Raw genomic sequence first — 18,664 nt, 5'->3', positions numbered from 1 at the left:
GCTAACTGCTTCTTCTGCAATCACGTTACAGTCCAGTCTGTACGGAGCAGACCTTTTCCATTGCGGCGGTGCATTCTCCCGACCGGGAAAGGCCGGTAAACATCAACAACAAGGGTTTCCCAATTTGAGAACGCACTCAAGAAACAGTCGAATCCCAATTCAATCGGTTGCTGCATTCCAATTTATTTACAGCCCTACGCGTTTCAGAACTCATGTTCCTTTCTCACGGGCACTTGCTTGCTGCAGGACAGAGTTGATGAGAAGTGAGTTTCCTTCTTGCAAGCTTTTTAAAGTTCTCTCCGCCCCCAATGGGCGTGATTAACAATTCAGCCTTCTGGGATTCGTAGTACCTTCACCTAATTTAAACACCCTCCAGTGGGTTCTGCCACTCGTAGCAATAGTTTATGCATTTTTTTCCCTGCTCTCCAGTGAGCTATGGGACACAGCCCCCGATTATTTTGCTGGCTAACTGCTTCTTCTGCAATCACGTTACAGTCCAGTCTGTACGGAGCAGACCTTTTCCATTGCGGCGGTGCATTCTCCTGACCGGGAAAGGCCGGTAAACATCAACAACAAGGGTTTCCCAATTTGAGAACGCACTCAAGAAACAGTCGAATCCCAATTCAATCGGTTGCTGCATTCCAATTTATTTACAGCCCTACGTGTTTCAGAACTCACGTTCCTTTCTCACGGGCACTTGCTTGCTGCAGGACAGAGTTGATGAGAAGTGAGTTTCCTTCTTGCAAGCTTTTTAAAGTTCTCTCTGCCCCCAATGGGCGTGATTAACAATTCAGCCTTCTGGGATTCGTAGTACCTTCACCTAATTTAAACACCCTCCAGTGGGTTCTGCCACTCGTAGCAATAGTTTATGCATTTTTTTCCCTGCTCTCCAGTGAGCTATGGGACACAGCCCCCGATTATTTTGCTGGCTAACTGCTTCTTCTGCAATCACGTTACAGTCCAGTCTGTACGGAGCAGACCTTTTCCATTGCGGCGGTGCATTCTCCCGACCGGGAAAGGCCGGTAAACATCAACAACAAGGGTTTCCCAATTTGAGAACGCACTCAAGAAGCAGTCGAATCCCAATTCAATCGGTTGCTGCATTCCAATTTATTTACAGCCCTACGTGTTTCAGAACTCATGTTCCTTTCTCACGGGCACTTGCTTGCTGCAGGACAGAGTTGATGAGAAGTGAGTTTCCTTCTTGCAAGCTTTGTAAAGTGCTCTCCGCCCCCAATGGGCGTGATTAACACTTCAGCCTTCTGGGATTCGTAGTACCTTCACCTAATTTAAACACCCTCCAAGTGGGTTCTGCCACTCGTAGCAATAGTTTATGCATTTTTTTCCCTGCTCTCCAGTGAGCTATGGGACACAGCCCCCGATTATTTTGCTGGCTAACTGCTTCTTCTGCAATCACGTTACAGTCCAGTCTGTACGGAGCAGACCTTTTCCATTGCGGCGGTGCATTCTCCCGACCGGGAAAGGCCGGTAAACATCAACAACAAGGGTTTCCCAATTTGAGAACGCACTCAAGAAACAGTCGAATCCCAATTCAATCGGTTGCTGCATTCCAATTTATTTACAGCCCTACGCGTTTCAGAACTCATGTTCCTTTCTCACGGGCACTTGCTTGCTGCAGGACAGAGTTGATGACAAGTGAGTTTCCTTCTTGCAAGCTTTTTAAAGTTCTCTCAGCCCCCAATGGGCGTGATTAACAATTCAGCCTTCTGGGATTCGTAGTACCTTCACCTAATTTAAACACCCTCCAGTGGGTTCTGCCACTCGTAGCAATAGTTTATGCATTTTTTTCCCTGCTCTCCAGTGAGCTATGGGACACAGCCCCCGATTATTTTGCTGGCTAACTGCTTCTTCTGCAATCACGTTACAGTCCAGTCTGTACGGAGCAGACCTTTTCCATTGCGGCGGTGCATTCTCCCGACCGGGAAAGGCCGGTAAACATCAACAACAACATCTGAAACGCGTAGGGCTGTAAATAAATTGGAATGCAGCAACGGATTGAATTGGGATTCGACTGTTTCTTGAGTGCGTTCTCAAATTGGGAAACCCTTGTTGTTGATGTTTACCGGCCTTTCCCGGTCGGGAGAATGCACCGCCGCAATGGAAAAGGTCTGCTCCGTACAGACTGGACTGTAACGTGATTGCAGAAGAAGCAGTTAGCCAGCAAAATAATCGGGGGCTGTGTCCTATAGCTCACTGGAGAGCAGGAAAAAAATGCATAAACTATTGCTACGAGTGGCAGAACCCACTGGAGGATGTTTAAATTAGGTGAAGGTACTACGAATCCCAGAAGGCTGAATTGTTAATCACGCCCATTGGGGGCGGAGAGAACTTTAAAAAGCTTGCAAGAAGGAAACTCACTTCACATCAACTCTGTCCTGCAGCAAGCAAGTGCCCGTGAGAAAGGAACATGAGTTCTGAAACGCGTAGGGCTGTAAATAAATTGGAATGCAGCAACCGATTGAATTGGGATTCGACTGTTTCTTGAGTGCGTTCTCAAATTGGGAAACCCTTGTTGTTGATGTTTACCGGCCTTTCCCGGTCGGGAGAATGCACCGCCGCAATGGAAAAGGTCTGCTCCGTACAGACTGGACTGTAACGTGATTGCAGAAGAAGCAGTTAGCCAGCAAAATAATCGGGGGCTGTGTCCCATAGCTCACTGGAGAGCAGGAAAAAAATGCATAAACTATTGCTACGAGTGGCAGAACCCACTGGAGGGTGTTTAAATTAGGTGAAGGTACTACGAATCCCAGAAGGCTGAATTGTTAATCACGCCCATTGGGGGCGGAGAGAACTTTAAAAAGCTTCCAAGCAGGAAACTCACTTCTCATCAACTCTGTCCTGCAGCAAGCAAGTGCCCGTGAGAAAGGAACATGAGTTCTGAAACGCGTAGGGCTGTAAATAAATTGGAATGCAGCAACCGATTGAATTGGGATTCGACTGTTTCTTGAGTGCGTTCTCAAATTGGGAAACCCTTGTTGTTGATGTTTACCGGCCTTTCCCGGTCGGGAGAATGCACCGCCGCAATGGAAAAGGTCTGCTCCGTACAGACTGGACTGTAACGTGATTGCAGAAGAAGCAGTTAGCCAGCAAAATAATCGGGGGCTGTGTCCCATAGCTCACTGGAGAGCAGGAAAAAAATGCATAAACTATTGCTACGAGTGGCAGAACCCACTGGAGGGTGTTTAAATTAGGTGAAGGTACTACGAATCCCAGAAGGCTGAATTGTTAATCACGCCCATTGGGGGCGGAGAGAACTTTAAAAAGCTTGCAAGCAGGAAACTCACTTCTCATCAACTCTGTCCTGCAGCAAGCAAGTGCCCGTGAGAAACGAACATGAGTTCTGAAACGCGTAGGGCTGTAAATAAATTGGAATGCAGCAACCGATTGAATTGGGATTCGACTGTTTCTTGAGTGCGTTCTCAAATTGGGAAACCCTTGTTGTTGATGTTTACCGGCCTTTCCCGGTCAGGAGAATGCACCGCCGCAATGGAAAAGGTCTGCTCCGTACAGACTGGACTGTAACGTGATTGCAGAAGAAGCAGTTAGCCAGCAAAATAATCGGGGGCTGTGTCCCATAGCTCACTGGAGAGCAGGAAAAAAATAAATAAACTATTGCTACGAGTGGCAGAACCCACTGGAGGGTGTTTAAATTAGGTGAAGGTACTACGAATCCCAGAAGGCTGAATTGTTAATCACGCCCATTGGGGGCGGAGAGAACTTTAAAAAGCTTGCAAGAAGGAAACTCACTTCTCATCAACTCTGTCCTGCAGCAAGCAAGTGCCCGTGAGAAAGGAACATGAGTTCTGAAACGCGTAGGGCTGTAAATAAATTGGAATGCAGCAACGGATTGAATTGGGATTCGACTGTTTCTTGAGTGCGTTCTCAAATTGGGAAACCCTTGTTGTTGATGTTTACCGGCCTTTCCCGGTCGGGAGAATGCACCGCCGCAATGGAAAAGGTCTGCTCCGTACAGACTGGACTGTAACGTGATTGCAGAAGAAGCAGTTAGCCAGCAAAATAATCGAGGGCTGTGTCCCATAGCTCACTGGAGAGCAGGAAAAAAATGCATAAACTATTGCTACGAGTGGCAGAACCCACTGGAGGGTGTTTAAATTAGGTGAAGGTACTACGAATCCCAGAAGGCTGAATTGTTAATCACGCCCATTGGGGGCGGAGAGAACTTTAAAAAGCTTGCAAAAAGGAAACTCACTTCTCATCAACTCTGTCCTGCAGCAAGCAAGTGCCCGTGAGAAAGGAACATGAGTTCTGAAACGCGTAGGGCTGTAAATAAATTGGAATGCAGCAACCGATTGAATTGGGATTCGACTGTTTCTTGAGTGCGTTCTCAAATTGGGAAACCCTTGTTGTTGATGTTTACCGGCCTTTCCCGGTCGGGAGAATGCACCGCCGCAATGGAAAAGGTCTGCTCCGTACAGACTGGACTGTAACGTGATTGCAGAAGAAGCAGTTAGCCAGCAAAATAATCGGGGGCTGTGTCCCATAGCTCACTGGAGAGCAGGAAAAAAATGCATAAACTATTGCTACGAGTGGCAGAACCCACTGGAGGGTGTTTAAATTAGGTGAAGGTACTACGAATCCCAGAAGGCTGAATTGTTAATCACGCCCATTGGGGGCGGAGAGAACTTTAAAAAGCTTGCAAGAAGGAAACTCACTTCTCATCAACTCTGTCCTGCAGCAAGCAAGTGCCCGTGAGAAAGGAACATGAGTTCTGAAACGCGTAGGGCTGTAAATAAATTGGAATGCAGCAACCGATTGAATTGGGATTCGACTGTTTCTTGAGTGCGTTCTCAAATTGGGAAACCCTTGTTGTTGATGTTTACCGGCCTTTCCCGGTCGGGAGAATGCACCGCCGCAATGGAAAAGGTCTGCTCCGTACAGACTGGACTGTAACGTGATTGCAGAAGAAGCAGTTAGCCAGCAAAATAATCGGGGGCTGTGTCCCATAGCTCACTGGAGAGCAGGAAAAAAATGCATAAACTATTGCTACGAGTGGCAGAACCCACTGGAGGGTGTTTAAATTAGGTGAAGGTACTACGAATCCCAGAAGGCTGAATTGTTAATCACGCCCATTGGGGGCGGAGAGAACTTTAAAAAGCTTGCAAGAAGGAAACTCACTTCTCATCAACTCTGTCCTGCAGCAAGCAAGTGCCCGTGAGAAAGGAACATGAGTTCTGAAACGCGTAGGGCTGTAAATAAATTGGAATGCAGCAACCGATTGAATTGGGATTCGACTGTTTCTTGAGTGCGTTCTCAAATTGGGAAACCCTTGTTGTTGATGTTTACCGGCCTTTCCCGGTCGGGAGAATGCACCGCCGCAATGGAAGAGGTCTGCTCCGTACAGACTGGACTGTAACGTGATTGCAGAAGAAGCAGTTAGCCAGCAAAATAATCGGGGGCTGTGTCCCATAGCTCACTGGAGAGCAGGAAAAAAATGCATAAACTATTGCTACGAGTGACAGAACCCACTGGAGGGTGTTTAAATTAGGTGAAGGTACTACGAATCCCAGAAGGCTGAATTGTTAATCACGCCCATTGGGGGCGGAGAGAACTTTAAAAAGCTTGCAAGAAGGAAACTCACTTCTCATCAACTCTGTCCTGCAGCAAGCAAATGCCCGTGAGAAAGGAACATGAGTTCTGAAACGCGTAGGGCTGTAAATAAATTGGAATGCAGCAACCGATTGAATTGGGATTCGACTGTTTCTTGAGTGCGTTCTCAAATTGGGAAACCCTTGTTGTTGATGTTTACCGGCCTTTCCCGGTCGGGAGAATGCACCGCCGCAATGGAAAAGGTCTGCTCCGTACAGACTGGACTGTAACGTGATTGCAGAAGAAGCAGTTAGCCAGCAAAATAATCGGGGGCTGTGTCCCATAGCTCACTGGAGAGCAGGGAAAAAATGCATAAACTATTGCTACGAGTGGCAGAACCCACTGGAGGGTGTTTAAATTAGGTGAAGGTACTACGAATCCCAGAAGGCTGAATTGTTAATCACGCCCATTGGGGGCGGAGAGAACTTTAAAAAGCTTGCAAGAAGGAAACTCACTTCTCATCAACTCTGTCCTGCAGCAAGCAAGTGCCCGTGAGAAAGGAACATGAGTTCTGAAACGCGTAGGGCTGTAAATAAATTGGAATGCAGCAACCGATTGAATTGGGATTCGACTGTTTCTTGAGTGCGTTCTCAAATTGGGAAACCCTTGTTGTTGATGTTTACCGGCCTTTCCCGGTCGGGAGAATGCACCGCCGCAATGGAAAAGGTCTGCTCCGTACAGACTGGACTGTAACGTGATTGCAGAAGAAGCAGTTAGCCAGCAAAATAATCGGGGGCTGTGTCCCATAGCTCACTGGAGAGCAGGAAAAAAATGCATAAACTATTGCTACGAGTGGCAGAACCCACTGGAGGGTGTTTAAATTAGGTGAAGGTACTACGAATCCCAGAAGGCTGAATTGTTAATCACGCCCATTGGGGGCGGAGAGAACTTTAAAAAGCTTGCAAGAAGGAAACTCACTTCTCATCAACTCTGTCCTGCAGCAAGCAAGTGCCCGTGAGAAAGGAACATGAGTTCTGAAACGCGTAGGGCTGTAAATAAATTGGAATGCAGCAACCGATTGAATTGGGATTCGACTGTTTCTTGAGTGCGTTCTCAAACTGGGAAACCCTTGTTGTTGATGTTTACCGGCCTTTCCCGGTCGGGAGAATGCACCGCCGCAATGGAAAAGGTCTGCTCCGTACAGACTGGACTGTAACGTGATTGCAGAAGAAGCAGTTAGCCAGCAAAATAATTGGGGGCTGTGTCCCATAGCTCACTGGAGAGCAGGAAAAAAATGCATAAACTATTGCTACGAGTGGCAGAACCCACTGGAGGGTGTTTAAATTAGGTGAAGGTACTACGAATCCCAGAAGGCTGAATTGTTAATCACGCCCATTGGGGGCGGAGAGAACTTTAAAAAGCTTGCAAGAAGGAAACTCACTTCTCATCAACTCTGTCCTGCAGCAAGCAAGTGCCCGTGAGAAAGGAACATGAGTTCTGAAACGCGTAGGGCTGTAAATAAATTGGAATGCAGCAACCGATTGAATTGGGATTCGACTGTTTCTTGAGTGCGTTCTCAAATTGGGAAACCCTTGTTGTTGATGTTTACCGGCCTTTCCCAGTCGGGAGAATGCACCGCCGCAATGGAAAAGGTCTGCTCCGTACAGACTGGACTGTAACGTGATTGCAGAAGAAGCAGTTAGCCAGCAAAATAATCGGGGGCTGTGTCCCATAGCTCACTGGAGAGCAGGAAAAAAATGCATAAACTATTGCTACGAGTGGCAGAACCCACTGGAGGGTGTTTAAATTAGGTGAAGGTACTACGAATCCCAGAAGGCTGAATTGTTAATCACGCCCATTGGGGGCGGAGAGAACTTTAAAAAGCTTGCAAGAAGGAAACTCACTTCTCATCAACTCTGTCCTGCAGCAAGCAAGTGCCCGTGAGAAAGGAACATGAGTTCTGAAACGCGTAGGGCTGTAAATAAATTGGAATGCAGCAACCGATTGAATTGGGATTCGACTGTTTCTTGAGTGCGTTCTCAAATTGGGAAACCCTTGTTGTTGATGTTTACCGGCCTTTCCCGGTCGGGAGAATGAACCGCCGCAATGGAAAAGGTCTGCTCCGTACAGACTGGACTGTAACGTGATTGCAGAAGAAGCAGTTAGCCAGCAAAATAATCGGGGGCTGTGTCCCATAGCTCACTGGAGAGCAGGAAAAAAATGCATAAACTATTGCTACGAGTGGCAGAACCCACTGGAGGGTGTTTAAATTAGGTGAAGGTACTACGAATCCCAGAAGGCTGAATTGTTAATCACGCCCATTGGGGGCGGAGAGAACTTTAAAAAGCTTGCAAGAAGGAAACTCACTTCTCATCAACTCTGTCCTGCAGCAAGCAAGTGCCCGTGAGAAAGGAACATGAGTTCTGAAACGCGTAGGGCTGTAAATAAATTGGAATGCAGCAACCGATTGAATTGGGATTCGACTGTTTCTTGAGTGCGTTCTCAAATTGGGAAACCCTTGTTGTTGATGTTTACCGGCCTTTCCCGGTCGGGAGAATGCACCGCCGCAATGGAAAAGGTCTGCTCCGTACAGACTGGACTGTAACGTGATTGCAGAAGAAGCAGTTAGCCAGCAAAATAATCGGGGGCTGTGTCCCATAGCTCACTGGAGAGCAGGAAAAAAATGCATAAACTATTGCTACGAGTGGCAGAACCCACTGGAGGGTGTTTAAATTAGGTGAAGGTACTACGAATCCCAGAAGGCTGAATTGTTAATCACGCCCATTGGGGGCGGAGAGAACTTTAAAAAGCTTGGAAGAAGGAAACTCACCTCTCATCAACTCTGTCCTGCAGCAAGCAAGTGCCCGTGAGAAAGGAACATGAGTTCTGAAACGCGTAGGGCTGTAAATAAATTGGAATGCAGCAACCGATTGAATTGGGATTCGACTGTTTCTTGAGTGCGTTCTCAAATTGGGAAACCCTTGTTGTTGATGTTTACCGGCCTTTCCCGGTCGGGAGAATGCACCGCCGCAATGGAAAAGGTCTGCTCCTTACAGACTGGACTGTAACCTGATTGCAGAAGAAGCAGTTAGCCAGCAAAATAATCGGGGGCTGTGTCCCATAGCTCACTGGAGAGCAGGAAAAAAATGCATAAACTATTGCTACGAGTGGCAGAACCCACTGGAGGGTGTTTAAATTAGGTGAAGGTACTACGAATCCCAGAAGGCTGAATTGTTAATCACGCCCATTGGGGGCGGAGAGAACTTTAAAAAGCTTGCAAGAAGGAAACTCACTTCTCATCAACTCTGTCCTGCAGCAAGCAAGTGCCCGTGAGAAAGGAACATGAGTTCTGAAACGCGTAGGGCTGTAAATAAATTGGAATGCAGCAACCGATTGAATTGGGATTCGACTGTTTCTTGAGTGCGTTCTCAAATTGGGAAACCCTTGTTGTTGATGTTTACCGGCCTTTCCCGGTCGGGAGAATGCACCGCCGCAATGGAAAAGGTCTGCTCCGTACAGACTGGACTGTAACGTGATTGCAGAAGAAGCAGTTAGCCAGCAAAATAATCGGGGGCTGTGTCCCATAGCTCACTGGAGAGCAGGAAAAAAATGCATAAACTATTGCTACGAGTGGCAGAACCCACTGGAGGGTGTTTAAATTAGGTGAAGGTACTACGAATCCCAGAAGGCTGAATTGTTAATCACGCCCATTGGGGGCGGAGAGAACTTTAAAAAGCTTGCAAGAAGGAAACTCACTTCTCATCAACTCTGTCCTGCAGCAAGCAAGTGCCCGTGAGAAAGGAACATGAGTTCTGAAACGCGTAGGGCTGTAAATAAATTGGAATGCAGCAACCGATTGAATTGGGATTCGACTGTTTCTTGAGTGCGTTCTCAAACTGGGAAACCCTTGTTGTTGATGTTTACCGGCCTTTCCCGGTCGGGAGAATGCACTGCCGCAATGGAAAAGGTCTGCTCCGTACAGACTGGACTGTAACGTGATTGCAGAAGAAGCAGTTAGCCAGCAAAATAATCGGGGGCTGTGTCCCATAGCTCACTGGAGAGCAGGAAAAAAATGCATAAACTATTGCTACGAGTGGCAGAACCCACTGGAGGGTGTTTAAATTAGGTGAAGGTACTACGAATCCCAGAAGGCTGAATTGTTAATCACGCCCATTGGGGGCGGAGAGAACTTTAAAAAGCTTGCAAGAAGGAAACTCACTTCTCATCAACTCTGTCCTGCAGCAAGCAAGTGCCCGTGAGAAAGGAACATGAGTTCTGAAACGCGTAGGGCTGTAAATAAATTGGAATGCAGCAACCGATTGAATTGGGATTCGACTGTTTCTTGAGTGCGTTCTCAAATTGGGAAACCCTTGTTGTTGATGTTTACCGGCCTTTCCCAGTCGGGAAAATGCACCGCCGCAATGGAAAAGGTCTGCTCCGTACAGACTGGACTGTAACGTGATTGCAGAAGAAGCAGTTAGCCAGCAAAATAATCGAGGGCTGTGTCCCATAGCTCACTGGAGAGCAGGAAAAAAATGCATAAACTATTGCTACGAGTGGCAGAACCCACTGGAGGGTGTTTAAATTAGGTGAAGGTACTACGAATCCCAGAAGGCTGAATTGTTAATCACGCCCATTGGGGGCGGAGAGAACTTTAAAAAGCTTGCAAGAAGGAAACTCACTTCTCATCAACTCTGTCCTGCAGCAAGCAAGTGCCCGTGAGAAAGGAACATGAGTTCTGAAACGCGTAGGGCTGTAAATAAATTGGAATGCAGCAACCGATTGAATTGGGATTCGACTGTTTCTTGAGTGCGTTCTCAAATTGGGAAACCCTTGTTGTTGATGTTTACCGGCCTTTCCCGGTCGGGAGAATGCACCGCCGCAATGGAAAAGGTCTGCTCCGTACAGACTGGACTGTAACGTGATTGCAGAAGAAGCAGTTAGCCAGCAAAATAATCGGGGGCTGTGTCCCATAGCTCACTGGAGAGCAGGAAAAAAATGCATAAACTATTGCTACGAGTGGCAGAACCCACTGGAGGGTGTTTAAATTAGGTGAAGGTACTACGAATCCCAGAAGGCTGAATTGTTAATCACGCCCATTGGGGGCGGAGAGAACTTTAAAAAGCTTGCAAGAAGGAAACTCACTTCTCATCAACTCTGTCCTGCAGCAAGCAAGTGCCCGTGAGAAAGGAACATGAGTTCTGAAACGCGTAGGGCTGTAAATAAATTGGAATGCAGCAACCGATTGAATTGGGATTCGACTGTTTCTTGAGTGCGTTCTCAAACTGGGAAACCCTTGTTGTTGATGTTTACCGGCCTTTCCCGGTCGGGAGAATGCACCGCCGCAATGGAAAAGGTCTGCTCCGTACAGACTGGACTGTAACGTGATTGCAGAAGAAGCAGTTAGCCAGCAAAATAATCGGGGGCTGTGTCCCATAGCTCACTGGAGAGCAGGAAAAAAATGCATAAACTATTGCTACGAGTGGCAGAACCCACTGGAGGGTGTTTAAATTAGGTGAAGGTACTACGAATCCCAGAAGGCTGAATTGTTAATCACGCCCATTGGGGGCGGAGAGAACTTTAAAAAGCTTGCAAGAAGGAAACTCACTTCTCATCAACTCTGTCCTGCAGCAAGCAAGTGCCCGTGAGAAAGGAACATGAGTTCTGAAACGCGTAGGGCTGTAAATAAATTGGAATGCAGCAACCGATTGAATTGGGATTCGACTGTTTCTTGAGTGCGTTCTCAAATTGGGAAACCCTTGTTGTTGATGTTTACCGGCCTTTCCCAGTCGGGAGAATGCACCGCCGCAATGGAAAAGGTCTGCTCCGTACAGACTGGACTGTAACGTGATTGCAGAAGAAGCAGTTAGCCAGCAAAATAATCGGGGGCTGTGTCCCATAGCTCACTGGAGAGCAGGAAAAAAATGCATAAACTATTGCTACGAGTGGCAGAACCCACTGGAGGGTGTTTAAATTAGGTGAAGGTACTACGAATCCCAGAAGGCTGAATTGTTAATCACGCCCATTGGGGGCGGAGAGAACTTTAAAAAGCTTGCAAGAAGGAAACTCACTTCTCATCAACTCTGTCCTGCAGCAAGCAAGTGCCCGTGAGAAAGGAACATGAGTTCTGAAACGCGTAGGGCTGTAAATAAATTGGAATGCAGCAACCGATTGAATTGGGATTCGACTGTTTCTTGAGTGCGTTCTCAAATTGGGAAACCCTTGTTGTTGATGTTTACCGGCCTTTCCCGGTCGGGAGAATGCACCGCCGCAATGGAAAAGGTCTGCTCCGTACAGACTGGACTGTAACGTGATTGCAGAAGAAGCAGTTAGCCAGCAAAATAATCGGGGTCTGTGTCCCATAGCTCACTGGAGAGCAGGAAAAAAATGCATAAACTATTGCTACGAGTGGCAGAACCCACTGGAGGGTGTTTAAATTAGGTGAAGGTACTACGAATCCCAGAAGGCTGAATTGTTAATCACGCCCATTGGGGGCGGAGAGAACTTTAAAAAGCTTGCAAGAAGGAAACTCACTTCTCATCAACTCTGTCCTGCAGCAAGCAAGTGCCCGTGAGAAAGGAACATGAGTTCTGAAACGCGTAGGGCTGTAAATAAATTGGAATGCAGCAACCGATTGAATTGGGATTCGACTGTTTCTTGAGTGCGTTCTCAAATTGGGAAACCCTTGTTGTTGATGTTTACCGGCCTTTCCCGGTCGGGAGAATGCACCGCCGCAATGGAAAAGGTCTGCTCCGTACAGACTGGACTGTAACGTGATTGCAGAAGAAGCAGTTAGCCAGCAAAATAATCGGGGGCTGTGTCCCATAGCTCACTGGAGAGCAGGAAAAAAATGCATAAACTATTGCTACGAGTGGCAGAACCCACTGGAGGGTGTTTAAATTAGGTGAAGGTACTACGAATCCCAGAAGGCTGAATTGTTAATCACGCCCATTGGGGGCGGAGAGAACTTTAAAAAGCTTGCAAGAAGGAAACTCACTTCTCATCAACTCTGTCCTGCAGCAAGCAAGTGCCCGTGAGAAAGGAACATGAGTTCTGAAACGCGTAGGGCTGTAAATAAATTGGAATGCAGCAACCGATTGAATTGGGATTCGACTGTTTCTTGAGTGCGTTCTCAAATTGGGAAACCCTTGTTGTTGATGTTTACCGGCCTTTCCCGGTCGGGAGAATGCACCGCCGCAATGGAAAAGGTCTGCTCCGTACAGACTGGACTGTAACGTGATTGCAGAAGAAGCAGTTAGCCAGCAAAATAATCGGGGGCTGTGTCCCATAGCTCACTGGAGAGCAGGAAAAAAATGCATAAACTATTGCTACGAGTGACAGAACCCACTGGAGGGTGTTTAAATTAGGTGAAGGTACTACGAATCCCAGAAGGCTGAATTGTTAATCACGCCCATTGGGGGCGGAGAGAACTTTAAAAAGCTTGCAAGAAGGAAACTCACTTCTCATCAACTCTGTCCTGCAGCAAGCAAATGCCCGTGAGAAAGGAACATGAGTTCTGAAACGCGTAGGGCTGTAAATAAATTGGAATGCAGCAACCGATTGAATTGGGATTCGACTGTTTCTTGAGTGCGTTCTCAAATTGGGAAACCCTTGTTGTTGATGTTTACCGGCCTTTCCCGGTCGGGAGAATGCACCGCCGCAATGGAAAAGGTCTGCTCCGTACAGACTGGACTGTAACGTGATTGCAGAAGAAGCAGTTAGCCAGCAAAATAATCGGGGGCTGTGTCCCATAGCTCACTGGAGAGCAGGAAAAAAATGCATAAACTATTGCTACGAGTGGCAGAACCCACTGGAGGGTGTTTAAATTAGGTGAAGGTACTACGAATCCCAGAAGGCTGAATTGTTAATCACGCCCATTGGGGGCGGAGAGAACTTTAAAAAGCTTGCAAGAAGGAAACTCACCTCTCATCAACTCTGTCCTGCAGCAAGCAAGTGCCCGTGAGAAAGGAACATGAGTTCTGAAACGCGTAGGGCTCTAAATAAATTGGAATGCAGCAACCGATTGAATTGGGATTCGACTGTTTCTTGAGTGCGTTCTCAAATTGGGAAACCCTTGTTGTTGATGTTTACCGGCCTTTCCCGGTCGGGAGAATGCACCGCCGCAATGGAAAAGGTCTGCTCCTTACAGACTGGACTGTAACGTGATTGCAGAAGAAGCAGTTAGCCAGCAAAATAATCGGGGGCTGTGTCCCATAGCTCACTGGAGAGCAGGAAAAAAATGCATAAACTATTGCTACGAGTGGCAGAACCCACTGGAGGGTGTTTAAATTAGGTGAAGGTACTACGAATCCCAGAAGGCTGAATTGTTAATCACGCCCATTGGGGGCGGAGAGAACTTTAAAAAGCTTGCAAGAAGGAAACTCACTTCTCATCAACTCTGTCCTGCAGCAAGCAAGTGCCCGTGAGAAAGGAACATGAGTTCTGAAACGCGTAGGGCTGTAAATAAATTGGAATGCAGCAACCGATTGAATTGGGATTCGACTGTTTCTTGAGTGCGTTCTCAAATTGGGAAACCCTTGTTGTTGATGTTTACCGGCCTTTCCCGGTCGGGAGAATGCACCGCCGCAATGGAAAAGGTCTGCTCCGTACAGACTGGACTGTAACGTGATTGCAGAAGAAGCAGTTAGCCAGCAAAATAATCGGGGGCTGTGTCCCATAGCTCACTGGAGAGCAGGAAAAAAATGCATAAACTATTGCTACGAGTGGCAGAACCCACTGGAGGGTGTTTAAATTAGGTGAAGGTACTACGAATCCCAGAAGGCTGAATTGTTAATCACGCCCATTGGGGGCGGAGAGAACTTTAAAAAGCTTGCAAGAAGGAAACTCACTTCTCATCAACTCTGTCCTGCAGCAAGCAAGTGCCCGTGAGAAAGGAACATGAGTTCTGAAACGCGTAGGGCTGTAAATAAATTGGAATGCAGCAACCGATTGAATTGGGATTCGACTGTTTCTTGAGTGCGTTCTCAAACTGGGAAACCCTTGTTGTTGATGTTTACCGGCCTTTCCCGGTCGGGAGAATGCACTGCCGCAATGGAAAAGGTCTGCTCCGTACAGACTGGACTGTAACGTGATTGCAGAAGAAGCAGTTAGCCAGCAAAATAATCGGGGGCTGTGTCCCATAGCTCACTGGAGAGCAGGAAAAAAATGCATAAACTATTGCTACGAGTGGCAGAACCCACTGGAGGGTGTTTAAATTAGGTGAAGGTACTACGAATCCCAGAAGGCTGAATTGTTAATCACGCCCATTGGGGGCGGAGAGAACTTTAAAAAGCTTGCAAGAAGGAAACTCACTTCTCATCAACTCTGTCCTGCAGCAAGCAAGTGCCCGTGAGAAAGGAACATGAGTTCTGAAACGCGTAGGGCTGTAAATAAATTGGAATGCAGCAACCGATTGAATTGGGATTCGACTGTTTCTTGAGTGCGTTCTCAAATTGGGAAACCCTTGTTGTTGATGTTTACCGGCCTTTCCCAGTCGGGAAAATGCACCGCCGCAATGGAAAAGGTCTGCTCCGTACAGACTGGACTGTAACGTGATTGCAGAAGAAGCAGTTAGCCAGCAAAATAATCGAGGGCTGTGTCCCATAGCTCACTGGAGAGCAGGAAAAAAATGCATAAACTATTGCTACGAGTGGCAGAACCCACTGGAGGGTGTTTAAATTAGGTGAAGGTACTACGAATCCCAGAAGGCTGAATTGTTAATCACGCCCATTGGGGGCGGAGAGAACTTTAAAAAGCTTGCAAGAAGGAAACTCACTTCTCATCAACTCTGTCCTGCAGCAAGCAAGTGCCCGTGAGAAAGGAACATGAGTTCTGAAACGCGTAGGGCTGTAAATAAATTGGAATGCAGCAACCGATTGAATTGGGATTCGACTGTTTCTTGAGTGCGTTCTCAAATTGGGAAACCCTTGTTGTTGATGTTTACCGGCCTTTCCCGGTCGGGAGAATGCACCGCCGCAATGGAAAAGGTCTGCTCCGTACAGACTGGACTGTAACGTGATTGCAGAAGAAGCAGTTAGCCAGCAAAATAATCGGGGGCTGTGTCCCATAGCTCACTGGAGAGCAGGAAAAAAATGCATAAACTATTGCTACGAGTGGCAGAACCCACTGGAGGGTGTTTAAATTAGGTGAAGGTACTACGAATCCCAGAAGGCTGAATTGTTAATCACGCCCATTGGGGGCGGAGAGAACTTTAAAAAGCTTGCAAGAAGGAAACTCACTTCTCATCAACTCTGTCCTGCAGCAAGCAAGTGCCCGTGAGAAAGGAACATGAGTTCTGAAACGCGTAGGGCTGTAAATAAATTGGAATGCAGCAACCGATTGAATTGGGATTCGACTGTTTCTTGAGTGCGTTCTCAAACTGGGAAACCCTTGTTGTTGATGTTTACCGGCCTTTCCCGGTCGGGAGAATGCACCGCCGCAATGGAAAAGGTCTGCTCCGTACAGACTGGACTGTAACGTGATTGCAGAAGAAGCAGTTAGCCAGCAAAATAATCGGGGGCTGTGTCCCATAGCTCACTGGAGAGCAGGAAAAAAATGCATAAACTATTGCTACGAGTGGCAGAACCCACTGGAGGGTGTTTAAATTAGGTGAAGGTACTACGAATCCCAGAAGGCTGAATTGTTAATCACGCCCATTGGGGGCGGAGAGAACTTTAAAAAGCTTGCAAGAAGGAAACTCACTTCTCATCAACTCTGTCCTGCAGCAAGCAAGTGCCCGTGAGAAAGGAACATGAGTTCTGAAACGCGTAGGGCTGTAAATAAATTGGAATGCAGCAACCGATTGAATTGGGATTCGACTGTTTCTTGAGTGCGTTCTCAAATTGGGAAACCCTTGTTGTTGATGTTTACCGGCCTTTCCCAGTCGGGAGAATGCACCGCCGCAATGGAAAAGGTCTGCTCCGTACAGACTGGACTGTAACGTGATTGCAGAAGAAGCAGTTAGCCAGCAAAATAATCGGGGGCTGTGTCCCATAGCTCACTGGAGAGCAGGAAAAAAATGCATAAACTATTGCTACGAGTGGCAGAACCCACTGGAGGGTGTTTAAATTAGGTGAAGGTACTACGAATCCCAGAAGGCTGAATTGTTAATCACGCCCATTGGGGGCGGAGAGAACTTTAAAAAGCTTGCAAGAAGGAAACTCACTTCTCATCAACTCTGTCCTGCAGCAAGCAAGTGCCCGTGAGAAAGGAACATGAGTTCTGAAACGCGTAGGGCTGTAAATAAATTGGAATGCAGCAACCGATTGAATTGGGATTCGACTGTTTCTTGAGTGCGTTCTCAAATTGGGAAACCCTTGTTGTTGATGTTTACCGGCCTTTCCCGGTCGGGAGAATGCACCGCCGCAATGGAAAAGGTCTGCTCCGTACAGACTGGACTGTAACGTGATTGCAGAAGAAGCAGTTAGCCAGCAAAATAATCGGGGTCTGTGTCCCATAGCTCACTGGAGAGCAGGAAAAAAATGCATAAACTATTGCTACGAGTGGCAGAACCCACTGGAGGGTGTTTAAATTAGGTGAAGGTACTACGAATCCCAGAAGGCTGAATTGTTAATCACGCCCATTGGGGGCGGAGAGAACTTTAAAAAGCTTGCAAGAAGGAAACTCACTTCTCATCAACTCTGTCCTGCAGCAAGCAAGTGCCCGTGAGAAAGGAACATGAGTTCTGAAACGCGTAGGGCTGTAAATAAATTGGAATGCAGCAACCGATTGAATTGGGATTCGACTGTTTCTTGAGTGCGTTCTCAAATTGGGAAACCCTTGTTGTTGATGTTTACCGGCCTTTCCCGGTCGGGAGAATGCACCGCCGCAATGGAAAAGGTCTGCTCCGTACAGACTGGACTGTAACGTGATTGCAGAAGAAGCAGTTAGCCAGCAAAATAATCGGGGGCTGTGTCCCATAGCTCACTGGAGAGCAGGAAAAAAATGCATAAACTATTGCTACGAGTGGCAGAACCCACTGGAGGGTGTTTAAATTAGGTGAAGGTACTACGAATCCCAGAAGGCTGAATTGTTAATCACGCCCATTGGGGGCGGAGAGAACTTTAAAAAGCTTGCAAGAAGGAAACTCACTTCTCATCAACTCTGTCCTGCAGCAAGCAAGTGCCCGTGAGAAAGGAACATGAGTTCTGAAACGCGTAGGGCTGTAAATAAATTGGAATGCAGCAACCGATTGAATTGGGATTCGACTGTTTCTTGAGTGCGTTCTCAAATTGGGAAACCCTTGTTGTTGATGTTTACCGGCCTTTCCCGGTCGGGAGAATGCACCGCCGCAATGGAAAAGGTCTGCTCCGTACAGACTGGACTGTAACGTGATTGCAGAAGAAGCAGTTAGCCAGCAAAATAATCGGGGGCTGTGTCCCATAGCTCACTGGAGAGCAGGAAAAAAATGCATAAACTATTGCTACGAGTGACAGAACCCACTGGAGGGTGTTTAAATTAGGTGAAGGTACTACGAATCCCAGAAGGCTGAATTGTTAATCACGCCCATTGGGGGCGGAGAGAACTTTAAAAAGCTTGCAAGAAGGAAACTCACTTCTCATCAACTCTGTCCTGCAGCAAGCAAATGCCCGTGAGAAAGGAACATGAGTTCTGAAACGCGTAGGGCTGTAAATAAATTGGAATGCAGCAACCGATTGAATTGGGATTCGACTGTTTCTTGAGTGCGTTCTCAAATTGGGAAACCCTTGTTGTTGATGTTTACCGGCCTTTCCCGGTCGGGAGAATGCACCGCCGCAATGGAAAAGGTCTGCTCCGTACAGACTGGACTGTAACGTGATTGCAGAAGAAGCAGTTAGCCAGCAAAATAATCGGGGGCTGTGTCCCATAGCTCACTGGAGAGCAGGAAAAAAATGCATAAACTATTGCTACGAGTGGCAGAACCCACTGGAGGGTGTTTAAATTAGGTGAAGGTACTACGAATCCCAGAAGGCTGAATTGTTAATCACGCCCATTGGGGGCGGAGAGAACTTTAAAAAGCTTGCAAGAAGGAAACTCACCTCTCATCAACTCTGTCCTGCAGCAAGCAAGTGCCCGTGAGAAAGGAACATGAGTTCTGAAACGCGTAGGGCTGTAAATA

This window comes from Lissotriton vulgaris, chromosome 7, assembly GCF_964263255.1.
Source record: "Lissotriton vulgaris chromosome 7, aLisVul1.2, whole genome shotgun sequence".
In the NCBI taxonomy this organism is placed as follows: Eukaryota; Metazoa; Chordata; class Amphibia; order Caudata; family Salamandridae; genus Lissotriton; species Lissotriton vulgaris.
The sequence above is the reverse complement of the archived record's forward strand: the minus strand, read 5'-3'. Positions refer to the sequence as shown.